General features: G+C 39.4%; 3 pseudogenes; all 3 read left to right on the top strand.

Moving 5' to 3' along the window:
• Positions 1–1,264: 1,264 nt before the first annotated feature.
• On the top strand, positions 1,265–2,848 carry LOC138593801 (UDP-glucuronosyltransferase 2C1 pseudogene; annotated as a pseudogene).
• A 2,009-nt stretch (positions 2,849–4,857) lies between these two features.
• Positions 4,858–7,697, top strand: LOC138585829 (UDP-glucuronosyltransferase 2C1 pseudogene; annotated as a pseudogene).
• Positions 7,698–11,864: 4,167 nt separating this feature from the next.
• Positions 11,865–13,415, top strand: LOC138609810 (UDP-glucuronosyltransferase 2B15 pseudogene; annotated as a pseudogene).
• The last annotated feature ends 5,681 nt before the right edge of the window (positions 13,416–19,096 follow it).

The following is a 19,096-nucleotide window of genomic DNA, read 5'->3' as shown; positions in this document are numbered from 1 at the left end:
TCCTATCAATCAGTAACTACTGTATTTTATCAGACAGACTTTTACCTGTTAAAACCTCCCTCTCTCTCCCCGTGGCACCACTCAACCACTAGTTTAGATCAGCTTCCCTCTTCTTCTGGATTGCATTAATCTGTTCCTGGTTGTTTCGACACCCTGTTACTCTACGCTAAAAACTGTTGTCATACGGCGTGACTTTTCCTACGTGGACTTAAAACACGACAACAGTAAGTAGAAACGCTCCGTGTAAGGCATGTCTGACCGTAGATATGTCTGTATGTGAACTAAATTTATATGATGTCTGTACAGCTCAGTTGATGTAAGTGTGGAGAAGTTAAGAGAGTGATTGGTGTTCAGAGTCCAATTGCACTCTGTTAACCAGTGAATCTTGCTCTAGTATTTAACGGAAATTAATGTCATCTATGTGAATGAGACTACAGACGCTTTATAAACATGCAGTCAATTTAAATGACTATTCCATCAAATTATGTTACTGTTACAAGTTTCATACAAACAGATTATAAAGCTGGGGCTGATTAAAACAAAAATCAATGACATTGCAATGGAAAATGACAAATGTATATTAGAACTGTATTGTGGCGAGCTAGCGTGGACAAGAAAGTTGGGAGACAGAGATTTTGTCACTTTAAACAATACCTGTGCCCCATACACCGTTTGACTACAGGTGGTGCTGTTTAAATCAAGACAGAGCCATATAATACATGAACACAGGTCATTAATCAGCACATGAGTCTTTGTCATGGTGGCTACATTGCTAGATAAACTGTAATGCTTTCCTAGCCACACAAACACTGGAAACACATTATATAACACAAACATAACCACAACAATCAAAACATGAACACACTGTCATTAAAACACACTAAAATAATGTGAACATCAACAGTCCCATAATGCTTTGTGCCTCACGCGACCCCCCAAAGCAAGAAATTAATCTATTGAGACACTGCATGCAGCAAGTTTGAGGTACAAAGTTTAAATTTTGAGTTGACTATGTTTTTAATGAATGAAAGATAGTTATTTTGGTGTAAATTTTAACTGTGCTTTATATGTGAAGGCACAACTAGGGGAGAAAAGTTGAAAATTAGCGAAAGCTATAACCTTTGTGCAAAGCATCAGTTTTTTGCTCTGCATTGTTCCTACCTAATAAAATAGATCTTAAAGAAAAGTACAATTACACTTAAATGGGATTTTTTCTAACTATTTTCTCATTTTTCTTGATTTACTTTCCATGTTTCCATTTCAGATGAGGCTGATCTGTTGCTGCAGTGCTCTGCTGCTGCTCGCCCTCATGCCCGGAGCCTGTCAAGGTGGAAACATCTTGGTGTTTCCTATTGAAGGCAGCCACTGGGTGAACATGGATATCCTGCTTCAAGCTTTGCACTCAAGAGGGCACAATCTAACAATTGTGCGTTCCAGCAAAAGCTGGTACGTCAAGGAGAAATCGTCCTATTACAACACTTTTACAGTTCAAGTGGAGAGGAGCTTAGATCAAAAGTTCATAACGACAATGATAAATTATATCATTAATTTCGAAAGGGGGGCTCTCCCCTTGACCAGTTTTCTCCACGCATCTGTGGGAATGATCGGCACGCTTCTGGATGCTCACTCAGCTGTGGGTGAATTTGTAACAGCGATCCTAGATGACCAAGAGTTGATGAAAACTTTGAAAGACAGCAAGTTTGACGTGGTGCTCACCGATCCGTGCTGGGGTGGAGGGGTCATTCTGGCCAAATATTTGAACCTCCCTTTGGTTTATAATGTTCGCTGGCTGTTTACTGGAGAGGCTCACCTTGCTATTGCTCCCTCACCTTTATCATATATTCCTATTACTGGATCAGGCAACACTGACAAGATGATCTTTTTGCAGAGGGTCAAAAATGTGTTTTTGCATCTTGTAAGTGAAACACAAAATCATATGGTGGTCAGGCAGATATACCAGAAAATCTGTGACAAGTATCTCGGGCCTGATATTGACTTTTACCAGTTAATGCTTAATGCAGATATTTGGCTCATGAGAGTGGATTTTGTGTTTGAGTTTCCTCGTCCCACCATGCCGAACGTCATCTACATGGGAGGCTTCCAGTGTAAACCTGCAAAGCCACTTCCTGAACACCTGGAGGAGTTTGTGCAGAGTTCTGGAGAGCATGGAGTCATCATCATGTCTTTGGGGACATTTGTAAGTGAACTTCCTGCTGACGTAACAAACGAGATCGCTGCAGCTTTTGCTAAAGTACCTCAGAAAGTCATCTGGAGACATAAAGGTGACAAACCAGCCGCTCTGGGCAACAACACTTTGCTGGTGGACTGGATGCCACAGAACGATCTATTGGGTCATCCAAAGATGAAACTATTTGTGGCTCACGGAGGAACAAACGGAGTTCAAGAAGCTATTTATCACGGAGTCCCAGTTGTGGGTCTTCCCTTGTTTTTCGACCAATACGACAACCTGCTGCGACTGAAAGAGAGAGGAGGGGCTGAGATCCTTAGCATCAAAACAGTGGACAAAGACGACAACTTCCTGAAGGCCATACAGGAAGTCCTGACGGAGCCGTCCTACAGGATGAACATGCAGAGACTCTCCAGGCTGCACAGAGATCAGCCCATGAAGCCGCTGGATAGGGCCCTCTTCTGGATAGAGTTTGTCATGAGACACAAAGGAGCAGCTCACCTGAGAACAGAGTCCTACAGACTGCCCTGGTATTCCTACCACTCTGTGGATGTGTTCTTGTTCCTGGCTGGAGCTCTGCTTCTCGTGCTTCTAATTGTTTTCATGTTGATTAGATGTTTATGTGCTGCAATGTGTAAACATAAAGTGAAACGTGACTAATCATTGAAGGGTTATACATTTGGTTCTTTAAACACAGAGGGAAATGCAGCTGGTACCTTATCTATGTTATGCTTACTTAGTTAAGATAAATGTCATTAAAATGTTGCACCATAATAAAATAATCACTGACTTTACAAGCTGTTATGTTTGGTCTGATTAATCCTGGAGAATCTAAAATACATTTTCTGATTTTCTTTTACTTAATTTTCTTGCTGTGTATAGAGAGCTGTTTTCAGTTATATGTCCATGTTTGAATTCACTTGTTTAGACCTGCAAACCACCACCAGGCGGTGCATCACTGATGACCTTACGGATGTATGTTGACCTAAGAAGGGTAAAGCAATCATGTCCGTCAATATCTGAAGCAATCAGTTTCAGATATTGCAGTTTAGAATGAGCCACTACCTTTTTTGGACTTTGAAATTGTACATTTACCATTTGAAATTACTGCAACAGAAACACTTTGAAGTGACACAAAAACTGTAGAATTATACTGAACTGTTTAAACTCTGCATTTATACATGTTTTTACATAATAGTATGTCTGACTTTCTTAAGCATGACTCACAGACAGTAAACCTGTCTCTTTAGAGGTGGTGTCTCTACCTTAAGTGTGTGCACAGGTCTATGCAGGTAATATAATTATAGGCGTGATCAGTTTGTGCTTCTTTTGTTAGAAATCCAAAGTTCAACATTTACTAATCTGAGATCTAAGTGCACATCAATGTTTTGAATGTCAAGAAAGGTTCAGCCGAGTACGTCCTATTTATTTTAAACAGTATTTGAATTTGAGTCTTTTAGTTTCAGGGTACTTCAATTCAAATATAATGTGGAATGTAAGTTTGTCCATGGTAAAGACACACTCTCCTTGAGATAACTTAGGTTTGCCTCTGGCACTCTAATGAGTGACCTTGAGTTAACCCTGAATGAGACAAGAGTTAAATGTTAGAGTGGGGTAATGTTGCGGTGAAAAAAAAGAGGAATAGTTTCTCAACTCCCCCTGAGTTTAATTCAGCCCTGTCGTTTGGTTTCTTGCATGTTAGTGATCTTGTCATGAGATTTGTAAATGTTTTGTTATATGTAGTAAAATTAAGGCCATACTTAAAAGGTAGCATTTCAATGTTGTTTCTGTTTCTAATTCTACCAAAGCAGGTCTATACATTTGAGGATTATATTTAAAGAGAAAGATGTACAACTATGTATGCGAAGGTTCTCACTCGTCCAGGTCATGGCAGTTCAAAGGTGTGATCCAAAAGGCTATTTAAACATGTCATGCAAGTTACTTTTGTTTCTTAATAGAGATTATCTTTAATGTTTGATAGTCAAAGGAACGTACGGAAACACACTGAGTCATGCCACATATATCTGTTTAGTCTTAAGAAAAAGGTAATGATTTAATTTCACATTTTATCCAAAAAAAAATCATAAGATGAAATTGGACATTGTTTACTGCATGCTGAAGGCAAGAAGGATTAGCCTCCAAATACTGTAATGCCAGGTACTGGCGATTTGGGTTGTGCTCTCAAGAAGACTGATGCACAATTGAATTACCATTATATGCGAAGCCTGGGGTCTAATCCTTAATTCATTGCACAAATGATAGCAAAGAAGATGCCCATCTTGTCATCTTCTGTTTAGCTGGTCTAATTAAATTAAAAATACGTGTTGAATTAACACACATATGGGCTAAATGATAAAATAATGAATGAATTAACAACATATTCAAAGGGCCAGGGGCACTCCTTACAGCAGACACGCCTCAGCTGATAAATGAATTTATAGTTGTTGCTGTTATATCTTCGCATCCAATTGCTTTTAATGTTAATTGACTTATCCCATTAATCAGCATCTTATTACATACAAACTTTTACCTGTGGAAAAACGCCTCTCTCTCTCTATCTCTCTATCCCTCTCTCTGTCTCTGTGTCAGTGGCACAACTCAACCGCTAGCTTAAATCTGCTTCCCCCCTCTTCTCTTCCGGATAGCATTCATCTGTTCCTGCTTGTTTCGGCACCCTTGTACTTTACGCTACGCCATGACTTTTCCTGCGTGGACTTAAAACACGACAACAGTAAGTTGAAACGTCTCGTGTAAGGGACGTCTGAACATAGATATGTCTGTATGTGAACTAAATTTACATGATGTCTGTCCAGCTCAGTTGACGTGACTGCGGAAAAGTTAAGAGAATGATTGGTGTCTAGTCCGTTAGCCAGTGAATCTTAATATAGTATTTCATGAAAACTAACGTTATCTACGCGGATGAGTAATTAATAAGTCGACTAGGGACGCTTTATAAACATGTGCAGTCAATTTAAATGACTTTTCCATCAAACAATTGTACAAGTTTCACACTGACAGATTATGAAGCTGGGGCTGATTAAAACAATAAGAAATTGTATTGAAATGGAAATTGATAATTGTAAAGAGTCTTAAAAGTACAAAGTAATACATTAATCTATTGAGAGGCTCCTATGTTTCATGCAGCAATTTTGAAACTACTATATCAATAGTTAGAATTTTGTGTTGACTATGTTTTTAATGAATGAAAGATAGTTATTTTCGTGTAAATTTTAACTGTGCTTTATATGTGAAGGCACAACTAGGGGAGAAAAGTTGAAAATTAGCGAAAGCTATAACCTTTGTGCAAAGCATAATTTTTTTGCTCTGCATTGTTCCTACCTAATAAAATAGATCTTAAAGAAAAGTACAATTACACTTAAATGGGATTTTTTCTAACTATTTTCTCATTTTTCTTGATTTACTGTCCATGTTTCCATTTCAGATGAGGCTGATCTGTTGCTGCAGTGCTCTGCTGCTGCTCGCCCTCATGCCCGGAGCCTGTCAAGGTGGAAACATCTTGGTGTTTCCTATTGAAGGCAGCCACTGGGTAAACATGGATATCCTGCTTCAAGCTTTGCACTCAAGAGGGCACAATCTTACAATCTTGCGTTCCAGCAAAAGCTGGTACGTCAAGGAGAAATCGTCCTATTACAACACTTTTACAGTTCAAGTGGAGAGGAGCTTAGATCAAAAGTTCATAACGACAATGATAAATGAGATCATTGATTTCGAAAGGGGGGCTCTCCCCTTGACCAGTTTTCTCCACGCATCTGTGGGAGTAATGGGCAAGTTTCTGGATGCTCACTCAGCTGTGGGTGAATTTGTAACAGCGATCCTAGATGACCAAGAGTTGATGAAAACTTTGAAAGACAGCAAGTTTGACGTGGTGCTCACCGATCCGTGCTGGGGTGGAGGGGTCATTCTGGCCAAATATTTGAACCTCCCTTTGGTTTATAATGTTCGCTGGCTGATAGCTGGAGAGGCTCACCTTGCTATTGCTCCCTCACCTTTATCATATATTCCTATTACTGGATCAGGCAACACTGACAAGATGACCTTTTTGCAGAGGGTCAAAAATGTGGCTTTGCATCTTACAACCAAAGCACATCATCATCTGGTGGTCAGGCAGATATACCAGAAAATCTGTGACAAGTATCTCGGGCCTGATATTGACTTTTACCAGTTAATGCTTAATGCAGATATTTGGCTCATGAGAGTGGACTTTGTGTTTGAGTTTCCTCGTCCCACCATGCCGAACGTCATCTACATGGGAGGCTTCCAGTGTAAACCTGCAAAGCCACTTCCTGAACACCTGGAGGAGTTTGTGCAGAGTTCTGGAGAGCATGGAGTCATCATCATGTCTTTGGGGACATTTGTAAGTGAACTTCCTGCTGACGTAACAAACGAGATCGCTGCAGCTTTTGCTAAAGTACCTCAGAAAGTCATCTGGAGACATAAAGGTGACAAACCAGCCGCTCTGGGCAACAACACTTTGCTGGTGGACTGGATGCCACAGAACGATCTATTGGGTCATCCAAAGATGAAACTATTTGTGGCTCACGGAGGAACAAATGGAGTTCAAGAAGCTATTTATCACGGAGTCCCAGTTGTGGGTCTTCCCTTGTTTTTCGACCAATACGACAACCTGCTGCGACTGAAAGAGAGAGGAGGGGCTGAGATCCTTAGCATCAAAACAGTGGACAAAGACGACAACTTCCTGAAGGCCATACAGGAAGTCCTGACGGAGCCGTCCTACAGGATGAACATGCAGAGACTCTCCAGGCTGCACAGAGATCAGCCCATGAAGCCGCTGGATAGGGCCCTCTTCTGGATAGAGTTTGTCATGAGACACAAAGGAGCAGCTCACCTGAGAACAGAGTCCTACAGACTGCCCTGGTATTCCTACCACTCTGTGGATGTGTTCTTGTTCCTGGCTGGAGCTCTGCTTCTCGTGCTTCTAATTGTTTTCATGTTGATTAGATGTTTATGTGCTGCAATGTGTAAACATAAAGTGAAACGTGACTAATCATTTAAGGGTTATACATTTGGTTCTTTAAATTTATAAAACAAAATATGTCCTTAACATGAGGAGGGATTGTGCTAATTTTGGGATTGAGATAAAATATTTGACTGCCAATTAATGCAACACTACAACTGTATAAAGTATATATGTACATATATATAATATAAAGATTATAGTGTGTTCTTCAAATTGTTTTACAATCATAATTTATTAAGTATTTGTATAAACTAAATGGATGTTGTGAGCTTTTCTTCACTTATTGTCTGTATAAAATACTGGAAATGAATTTAAATTAGGTCAGTCTTTGTTCCAGTGCTCTGTATTTGACCCCGTCCAAGGGTATTGGCCGGAGGCCCAATAAATAATGTCTGTTTTATGAGATAGCAGAGGTTAATGGACACAGAGGGAAATGCAGCTGGTACCTTATCTATGTTATGCTTACTTAGTTAAGATAAATGTCATTAAAATGTTGCACCATAATAAAATAATCACTGACTTTACAAGCTGTTATGTTTGGTCTGATTAATCCTGGAGAATCTAAAATACATTTTCTGATTTTCTTTTCCTTAATTTTCTTGCTGTGTATAGAGAGCTGTTTTCAGTTATATGTCCATGTTTGAATTCACTTGTTTAGACCTGCAAACCACCACCAGGCGGTGCATCACTGATGACCTTACGGATGTATGTTGACCTAAGAAGGGTAAAGCAATCATGTCCATCAATATCTGAAGCAATCAGCTTCAGATATTGCAGTTTAGAATGAGCCACTACCTTTTTTGGACTTTGAAATTGTACATTTACCATTTGAAATTACTGCAACAGAAACACTTTGAAGTGACACAAAAACTGTAGAATTATACTGAACTGTTTAAACTCTGCATTTATACATGTTTTTACATAATAGTATGTCTGACTTTCTTAAGCATGACTCACAGACAGTAAACCTGTCTCTTTAGAGGTGGTGTCTCTACCTTAAGTGTGTGCACAGGTCTATGCAGGTAATATGATTATAGGCGTGATCAGTTTGTGCTTCTTTATTAGAAATCCAAAGTTCAACATTTACTAATCTGAGATCTAAGTGCACATCAATGTTTTGAATGTCAAGAAAGGTTCAGCCGAGTACGTCCTATTTATTTTAAACAGTATTTGAATTTGAGTCTTTTAGTTTCAGGGTACTTCAATTCAAATATAATGTGGAATGTAAGTTTGTCCATGGTAAAGACACACTCTCCTTGAGATAACTTAGGTTTGCCTCTGGCACTCTAATGAGTGACCTTGAGTTAACCCTGAATGAGACAAGAGTTAAATGTTAGAGTGGGGTAATGTTGCGGTGAAAAAAAAGAGGAATAGTTTCTCAACTCCCCCTGAGTTTAATTCAGCCCTGTCGTTTGGTTTCTTGCATGTTAGTGATCTTGTCATGAGATTTGTAAATGTTTTGTTATATGTAGTAAAATTAAGGCCATACTTAAAAGGTAGCATTTCAATGTTGTTTCTGTTTCTAATTCTACCAAAGCAGGTCTATACATTTGAGGATTATATTTAAAGAGAAAGATGTACAACTATGTATGCGAAGGTTCTCACTCGTCCAGGTCATGGCAGTTCAAAGGTGTGATCCAAAAGGCAACAGGACTTGGTTAAAGTTCTTGATGTCTGTGGTAATGACCCACAGAAGCGTATATTTTCTAGCTCCGTCCACCAGTCAGTTTAGAACCGAAGAAGCCTTGTCGGACGAGACTTCAACCATGCCCAGTTTCCTTTTGGATTAAACCCTTGGATGCACAACTATGAAATATTTCTTTTTTTCTGTTTAACTGCTGAGTATGTTTAACATATTATACATGCAGTATTTTTGACTTAGATTCCCCGTTTGACATTTAACTACTTTGTGTAAATCATGTTTAATCAATTGGGTTTACTTGGACTGCTATCGTATCATTCAAATCATACCATAAGTGTTAGCCAAAGATAAAAGCCACAGTCATTTAAGAGACATAAATCTTAAAATAAAAATGATGTTTTTAGTCTTTGTGTAATTACATATTACTAACAATAACAAGTTCCAGCAGCGTTTTGAAACGAGTTTGCTCAGGCTGTGTGAAAGGTGAATATTTACAACCATTGTACAGTTACTCTGTTCTGCTGATAACACTGCAGCTCTTGCACAATGAGGATTGTGCAACGAGGATATTGTGGATGTTTCCTGTTAGAGACGAAGATCTCTTGTGCAGTGTCTTGTGGGTGGAACAAAAGAAACCGGTTCTTAGACCCATAGTTTAGCTCTTCACTGATCTGCTTTGTTTTGTTTGGAATTAAACTATTTAGAGAGAGAGTTTGTTGACATTCCCAGAAAGTTTTCACTGTAAGCTCGACGTTTACACACTTTGTTTTCAGCTTATGAGTAATCTTGAGTGTTGTAAGCAACTGTTCTGAACTGAAAGGAACACATTTGGACCTAGCTTCTGCCAGCTAATGTTAAAGAGTGGAAGGGAGATTTTATTGAATAAAGCCTATTGTTAAAGGATTAGGCATTTAATGAATAGGAAAATAGGTGCATGGGATTTGTCACACAGGGATTATGTGTTCTCTGAGATAGAAGCTTTTGAATATTTCTTTTATGCAGAATCAACACACTTATGGTTTTAAAAAACATTGCTGCTCAGGGAGGTTGGGGAACACAAATTGCATGCAGAGCACTTGGCACAAAACAACACTCTCGTTTCCAGACAGGCCCCATGTGCTATGTCCACGTGAGCGTGGTCACAAGGAGGTTTTTCTTTTTTTTTTTTAAATCACAAATGGAGAGACAGTTGACAGAAACAGCATGGCAGCTTCTATTTAGGCATTCTGGGATATCGTCTGCCTTTGTGCACACATTTCTTGGAGTTCTCATATCTGCTTTTTATGTTTTTTTTTACACACCTATAATACTTGTGTTTTTAGACTGCATTGATCAGCAAGAGTTGAATATGTTGTCCTCTTTGGTTTCTATTTACTATACTTATCATTATTCAGCTGCCCACGGTGGGAATAATCTTGTATTTCCACATAACAGCAGTCACTTTGAGAACATGAGGGTGCTTGTTCAGAAGCTTCTTTCAAGGAGACACACTGTGATTGTCATTCAGGCTGCAGACAGCTGGTACATCATTAAAATGTCTCCACATTTCAATACTGTCACAGTCGATATTGTTGGTGGTGAAAATTAGGATTTTTTTCTCTCTGAAGTTATTTAATTAAAAGATGAAAGCGGTCTGCATAGGCCCATTTTGCTTTAGACGTGTTCTAGTTCTTTGAATTTCTCAGGAAATTCAGATGGATGAAAGGATGAATGGATGGATTGGTTGCATCTGTACAAGCTGGTAGTTGGGTCAGATTATTCCGCATTGTCCAGTCCCAACTTTGGGCCAGATGTTGACTAGAACTTCCTGTGGCTCATGAGGATAGAATTTCCTCGGCCCAGCATGACCTTTTAGGACTGACTATTTGTTACTGAAGGAGGAACAATTTGAATATATGAGGCTATACAGAATATCACGAGTTCCAACTGTAGGCATTCGAATTGTGTGTGAACAAACAGTCAGCTTAGAAATTCTTAGGACTGAAGACAAACATTAAACTCACACCAAAGACAAACCACGGGACAATAAGACTCCTGATTAAACTGGCCAAAGTACTATTTCCTCAATAGGTGATTATTATTAAAGCACACAGTTCAACAAAGGATTCTGAATGAAAACATAAAAATGCACCTTCGTCTTTTGTCCTAGCCAGCACAGGCTACTAAAAGACTACTAAAAAGTAGACACACTACTGATCTACAGTATATGAAGGTTTGTTGATTTTCATATATCTGCCAGCAGGTGATGTAGTTCAGCCATTTACAGAATTTTCCGAGTCAAAAGTGGCATTCAACGACAATTGGAACCTTTTATGTCACTAGACAATTGTAACACAGGGAAGCAACCCTTCAGTTGATATTTGCTTACGAGTCGAACACTAAGAATGACATTGACCCCCTTTGAACTTTCTTATCACCTGTGTGTGGTAGGACATAAAATTACAGATGCAAAGTCCTTTGCTAGTTTTAACCTGAGAGGAGTAGGAACGTGTTCTTCTCTCTGGAATAGAAGAAATATTCTAAAAATACTTTGGATACCAATAAAGGTAAAATTAGCATATTTACATCTCTTGCCAATATAAATAAATAATTTCCTAAATGCTGTGTTTGCAAAAGTTAAAAGTCATTTTTTACCTGACATGTTTTGTTGTTCAGATTAGATTCAGTTAGGTTCTCTTGGATGTTTTTAGCATGTAAATTGTTATAGTACATGTTAAAGAGGCTTCCATGTGGACAATTCACATCAGTAATTTGTTTTGAATTATAATGTAAAGACTCCTTTTTAGCTTGATCTTAATCATTCATTCAGCGTTCTGTAGTGAAACTAACCATAACTGCAGCTACAGACAGTGAAAAACAGGCATAACACTTGAAACACAGAGACGGTACATAACAGGATGTTCATGGAAAAATCTGTGATAAACTGCAAAGTAGTGTTTTGATAAAAATGCTGATTGTACTGATAATAAATGCATTTTATTAAATACAATATGCTTTGTTTCCAACTTTAGTAAAAAATGCACTGGCCATGGATTGCTCTCTGCTTGCTCTGTCCATCGGTGGTTTATGGAGGGAAAGTTCTTGTTTTCCCCGTGGACGGGAGCCACTGGGTGAACATGAAAGTCATCATTGAGGCCCTACATTCAAGGGGTCACCAGGTTTCTGTTGTGCGATCACAAGATAGCTGGTACATTAAGGAATCCTCCCCACTCTATACTTCAGTTACACTCGAAACAGACTCTGGATTTGATGAAGACTTTTTGACTAATCTGGTTTCCCAGCTGCTGGAACTCCAGAGGGAGGGAAGGTCTGCCTGGGCACGTTTCAAGCTGGAAATGGAACTCTCACAAATGGCCTCTGAACTTCATCTGACGACATCCAAAATGATAGAGCAGCTTTTTGAAAATAAAGACCTGATTCAGACACTACGGGATGCAAAATATGACCTTGTCCTCACAGACCCTGCAATACCAGGTGGTGTTTTACTTGCCCACTACCTCAAGTTGCCCCTCGTTTTTAATGTTAGATGGACTAGTCATGGTGAAGGCCATTTTTCAATAGCACCTTCTCCTATTTCTTATATTCCGCTGCCAGGGACAGAGCTTTCTGATAAGATGAGCTTTCTTGAGAGAGTTCTTAACGTTATTATTTTTGGTTTCTCAGAATTTCAACTTGCACATTATATCTTACCACATTATAAAGGCTTAATTGCAAAGTATATCGGCCCAGATGTAGACTACCGCTCCCTGTTTCAAGCTGCAGATCTGTGGCTCATGAGAGTGGACTTTGTGTTTGAGTTTCCTCGCCCCACCATGCCGAATGTCATCTATATGGGAGGGTTCCAGTGTAAACCTGCGAAGCCACTTCCTGAACACCTGGAGGAGTTTGTGCAAAGTTCTGGGGAGCATGGAGTCATCATCATGTCTTTGGGGACACTGATCGGAGAGCTGCCCCACGACTTAGCTGATGAGATCGCTGCAGCTTTTGCTAAAGTACCTCAGAAAGTCATCTGGAGACATAAAGGTGACAAACCAGCCACTCTGGGCAACAACACTTTGCTGGTGGACTGGATGCCACAGAACGATCTTTTGGGTCATCCAAAGGTAAAACTATTTGTGGCTCACGGAGGAACAAACGGTGTTCAGGAAGCTATTTATCATGGAGTTCCCATTTTAGGAATCCCATTGATTTTTGATCAGCGTGATAATCTGTTCAGAATTGAATCAAGAAGAGCAGGGAAGATTATTGATATTTTTACTATGAATGAAGAAATCTTCTTTCAAGGAATTCAGGAAGTCCTGACGGAGCCGTCCTACAGGATGAACATGCAGAGACTCTCCAGGCTGCACAGAGATCAGCCCATGAAGCCGCTGGATAGCGCCCTCTTCTGGATAGAGTTTGTCATGAGACACAAAGGAGCAGCTCACCTGAGAACAGAGTCCTACAGAATGCCCTGGTATTCCTACCACTCTGTGGATGTCATATTCTTCTTACTGACAGTTGTACTACTTATGTTGTTATTTTTTGTCGGGTTAGTACGCTCATGCTATAAACTGTGTCTGAAAAGAAAAGTGAAATCTGACTAAGAAGGAAAGATGGATTGATCATTTTCATATTGTTATAATTTGCCATCCACCTGTGTATGTGATGATTCTCCTAGTTGGGGTCATAATACGCTGTAATAAGTAAAGGTAAATAAGTGATGTGCTTGTTTGTGCTCTGTGTTTTAGAGAGAAAAAAGCAAAGGGGATAAAACAAAATCAAAGTAATAAACTCAATACACATAAACCACAAATATTCAAATTTGCTGATTCTAGTAAAAAAAGACAACTAAAGCCAGATTATCCAGTGCATTATAATTCTTTGTTTTATCACCAAGAAATACATAATTTTAGGGATGACTACATTTCATTCACTATATTCTTACACAATTTTAGACTATTATTAAAATATGCCCAAGATAAAATGTTTCTTTGCAGGTTGGCAAGTACATAATTTAATGTACTTGCCAAGCAATGTTTACTTTTCACATCACATGTTTGCTACACTTTGATCTGAGGTTACAGATATAAAGGGGCCACATGTTCACACAGAGAGAACTTCAAAATGTACTGTAACATTGCAGCTTATGAGGAAATTCAATAAAATCATATGTGCAAATCAAAATATGTGGCTACTGTCCTGCTTTCTGTCTTTAATTAGCACACAGAGTCTATTACAATTTAAATGACTCAATTCTTTCCTAAATGATGCAGTTTTGAGGAGTCACGTTCCCTCTCTCATTCAGAACAGGTGTAGCCTTAGATTAGAGTGAAGAGCCAGGGCTGTATTAGGCCAGTATAAGCTTACATCCATGCTTAATATAAGCCTAAAGGTGTTTTTTTTTTACCTGTAGGATTTTGTATTACAGACTACCTTTGGATAGCTCAGTAAGTGATATCATTTTGGATGAGAAGGCTCTCTAATATTAGTCTGAAATCTGACTTGAAGTTTTCATTGTAGAAATCAAACAAATGTAAATCATTAAAATTCCCACAATGACCTTTTTCACAAGTGAATTTTTCATGAAATGCACAAATAAGTACTTTTTAATTCTTTTTAGCTATGGTTTAAACTGCAATTGGCAAACTAAAAAGAACATGTTGCTTTTACTTTTTCACATGCCTCCAATACTATACTCTCATGAAGGTACAGTGTTGGCATCAGTGTTCTTCACTGTAAAGACTGAGGATACGCTCACTATTGTAGTATAACCCTTGCTATAACTGAAAGCATTATTTGGATTCTGGTGTTTGTAAAATACTTCATACAGAGAGAGCAGATCTCAGTAATGATGCAAGCAAGTTCCCAAGTGGGGATGTTAACTGCTAAATTTCAAATTAAGGATCAACCTCATCAATAATGCAAAGGACAGTAAGCATGCTGATCTTTACTAAACCTGTATAAGGTATAGGAATACTATTTAATATGATATAAAGAAAACTTGACTGTCTGATTAAACCATTTTAGCACCACAATCTGAGCACTTAGGTGGCTGAAACTCCTGTTACAAAAAGGTGACTGATAGAGGGATAGCTATACCATGGGTGAAAACAAATAATTTACTATAAAATAAAGTAAAAAAAAGTCTCTGCTGAGTCCCAGTTGTGGGTCTACACGTGTTTGCCAATGAAAATGACACCCTGTTGTGCCTAGGAGTGAGGGGTGCTTAGTGGATAAAGACAACAACTTCCTCAGGGAAATCCAGGAAGTTCTGAATAAGCCCCCCCACAGGATGAACATGCCGGGTCTGCTCCAATTTCTACACTTAATAGGCTTAACTGTCACTCAGGCAATGTTGTAAATAACAACAAATACAAGTCGTCACTATACTACTGTTGTGTTTGTCAGTTTTGTCAGACCCGCAGGGACACTTCAGGCAGCAGAGATCAGCCAATAAACCCACTGAACCACAATCTTTTTTTGGATAAAGTCTGTCCTAAGACAGAAATATGCAGCTCACCTGAGTGTCTACAGACAGTTTTTGTATTCCTCTGGAGATAACACACATTAAAGGATTATTCTGCTGAGTGCAGGGCCCCTGTATCAGCTGTGTCAAGATACTTACTATTTTGTAGACTATATAAGACCACTAATTCCCATATGTACCCTATGTTCCTGTGAATGTTGCTTGCTATAGGGATGTTAAGGTGAAAACTAGCTTCAGAACTAACAAGATGCAATTTTAGGCAAGCTCAAGAGTGTTGGTTGGTGCGGATTGTGGGAACTAAAATGCTATTATAAGATGACAGTAGAAAATCCCTAAGGGTTTTAGTTCAATAAATAAATTCTTTTATTACAAAACAATAAAAAAAACATACTGCAAATACTGGTATAGAATTTATGTCTACATCCTACTACTGGCTGGTTGCAGCCACGATACAAATCATCACATACATGGTTTTACATCTCTAGCTGTCAAACATTATAAGGCATATAAATTCAGTCTGAATCATCCCTGTTGGGTAGAATAAGACATGAGGGTCATGAAAGTCTGGAGTCATTTGCAACCAAGGTCGGCACGCACACCTCAAACAATAGTACAAGTAATATTAGTCAGGTCGATATGAGCTGCCTGGTGGATTCCACTTGTGTCAATATAGTATGTACAAAAGGCACAAAAAAACCTTCCAGATTTAAACAATTAAAAACAACTTTCAAGGTATAAAAAGGTGAAAGTAAAAAAAGGAGTATTGGGTTGTTTCTCAGGTCTGCTGGCTGACAATTCACATTTACAAAACACAAAATGTACCATGATGAAATATAACTTTCGCCATCTGGGAAAAAGCTTATTTGAATTCTTGCTGAGAGTAAATGAGAAGGCCGTGTAAGACCGGTCCGGTGAAATGACACTGAAGTCAGCTGCCAGCTAACTGAACTTAGCATGAAGACTGGGAAAGAGGGGAACAGGTCATTTTATGTAGGGGGGTCGTGTGCTGGACTATTTCTGTCACTTCCAGAACATAGCCCCCCTGTTAAAGCTGCATAATATCAATATTATACCTCTTCCGCAGAGACTATAATTAACCACATTAGAGAGCAAGTGTCCTTCAGAGGTGCTGGTGAGCAGATTTTGTTACCTTTGAACAGAACCCGACCGGCTAAGTCCCACTATTTCCAGTCTTTATGCTACGCTAAGCTAACCAGCGGCTAGCTGTAGCTTTATAATTACCAGACAGACATGAGAGTTGTATGATCTTCTCATCCAACCCTTGGCAATAAGTTAAACAGGTATATTTCCCAAAATATTACACTCTTCCTTAAAGATGAGTAAAAACTATTGAGTCGGTACACTGAAGTCTGAGTGAGATGAACATAGACACAACACCGGTTACACGTTCACTGACTATACAGAAAAAAACACAGAAACACTGTATCAATTATATCCCTATTTACGGCACCTTTATATGGCAACATCACTGACCATTCAAGACTTATCTCCATACAGGGAGATACTTTTAAACGCAACTTAAAGACAACTCAAAATATAGTCTGTTCAAGGTATTTACAACGTTCCCATGCCATCAGGGCAGGTGTGGTGGGCGGTGTAAGTCCTCTCATGATGTCCTGGTCCGTAGAGAGCTCATCCTGAGCACAGTGAGCTCGGCTACGTCTGCATCCTGCATCTCCACTTCTTGCTGGCAGCTTTCTCTGATTACATACACTACGAGACCCACACAGATGAAAATGAGGAGGATTATGCCTATAACCTGGGGTACAAGAGAGTGAAGCAACACTGTGTTTAGTCAAGATGCACAGAAAATCCTATTTAATTAACAAAGAATATTTACAGTTATATTAATTAGTTTCTAAAAGGTCATTTCATTACAACATTGATATATTCTCTGAAGTGCATACTCTGAGGCAAAGATGTTTTCACTTCAACCACGCAACATGATGTTGTATAAAGTAGTAAATATTGAACTCACCTGAGAAAAAACAAAGAGCTGCTGTGAGCGGAGCATTAGTTCTTGTGGGGTGACATCTCCCTCACTAATTGGCTCGCACCACTTCTGCGGAGCCGCCTTGTCCACTATTACAAATCTGCCCTCCCAGTCTGTCATAGCACAGGCAAAGTATTGGCCATCGAGGAACAACAAAATGAGCCACACGATAGCGGGAACGAAACTGGAGAGGGAAACAGTTTTCCTGCACCACGTATCACATCTGCATCCTTGAATGATCAGCATCAAGGTGAAGGCCATGACGGCAGGAATGATGAAGAACGCTGATGAAAATACTCCGTTCCATGTAGGGTTGCAAGGACACTCAAACTCCAGCTCCACCAGCTTCTCTAGTCCCATGAGGATAAAGCCAAACGCCACATTTGACACCAGAGGACTGTTGCTAAGTTCATTTTTCAGCCTGGTAAGCCATTGTTGTCTACTTTCCATACTAGATTGACCGAAGAATGAAGACAGTCGTTGTAAAAAGCCCAAAAGAGGGTCCACCGTTGTGAACACATTGGCAACAGCTAAGTGATGCGTAATTAACTCATCCAGGGGTAAGTTTTCCCCTCAGGCAAAATGCCACACTTCCACTCTGATTGGTTTTGAACAAAGGAGGGTGTGCCGTCTGCTCTGACATTTCTCCAGCTGATTGGTCTGCGCGAGGTTTCAGGTGGGGTTACATTTTAAATGTGGTCTCCCATGGACAAACTGGAGGGAGGGCTGTAAAGTGGAGGGAAGTTTGTTCTGCAGTTGAGCACAGGCTGACCCTTTGCATTAGTCCAGCAAAAAAACATGCATGGAGGTGTAGGCATAAAGGAAGGGGGAGGCCTTTACGGTGAGGAATCAAGTTACAGCCCAAATGTTCACTAAATCTAAACAAAATAAGGAAATGTTAATATATAAGAGATATCTAACTACATACAAGTCACTGAATTTACCCCCATAAACTATAAGCCGAGCAATAAATACGCTAAATATGTAAGTGCTCAGGTTTGTTGGTTCATTTGGTGCAATTTGTCTGCAGTCACAAAATAAGATGCATACAGACCCTTTTCAGTTGACCACATTTGGCCACATGAGGGCGCCCATGCAGCAGCACAGATTAAGGATAGAGGGGATTACAGGAGGCCATGATGAACTTTCAAGGGGATGTGGTTCATACAGCTTGAGAACACCCAGGCCACTGATGTGATGACATAATTTATAAATGACCTCACTGAGCTCAAGAGCATCACCATAATCTGCTCACATTAAAACCTGACAGGAGCAAGTATTTGGGCTCTGTGAAATAGGATTGGAAAGATTGGACTGTTGAAAACGGCGGATGATTTTATTTCATCTGCAGAACCATTGCAAGTTTTTTTAATTTTAATACCCAAATCATGCCTGCTGAAATATGTGTCATCTCTGCATAGTTTTATGATAAATCTGAATTTCTTGCTGCTGAAACACGAGGTTGGAATTTATAGACACATTAATATTGCAAGAGCTGCTGAAAAGAGGAAACCATATGGGCCATGCTGAGACTGTAGTCGTGGTCAGTTTAGTAAATGCTGCATGAGCAGGAACAACATCCTCCACATAGATGATGATGAAAATGCGCACCTGTCATCACATATAAAGAAGCTTATCCGCATACAAGGACATGAAGGCTGAGGAGGCGCGTAATAAGTGCCTGAGTTCACAAACAACATCAATTACATACGTGTTCTCGGTGTGTGTGTCAGTGTGTGTGTATGTGTGTGTGCTTTCATCCACGGTCATGAGCGCATAGGGCA

Source organism: Semicossyphus pulcher, unplaced genomic scaffold, assembly GCF_022749685.1.
Source record: "Semicossyphus pulcher isolate SPU_LCO1_2020_fin unplaced genomic scaffold, fSemPul1.0.p SCAF_1, whole genome shotgun sequence".
Classification (NCBI taxonomy): Eukaryota; Metazoa; Chordata; class Actinopteri; order Labriformes; family Labridae; genus Semicossyphus; species Semicossyphus pulcher.
This window is presented reverse-complemented; position numbering and strand designations above follow the sequence as displayed.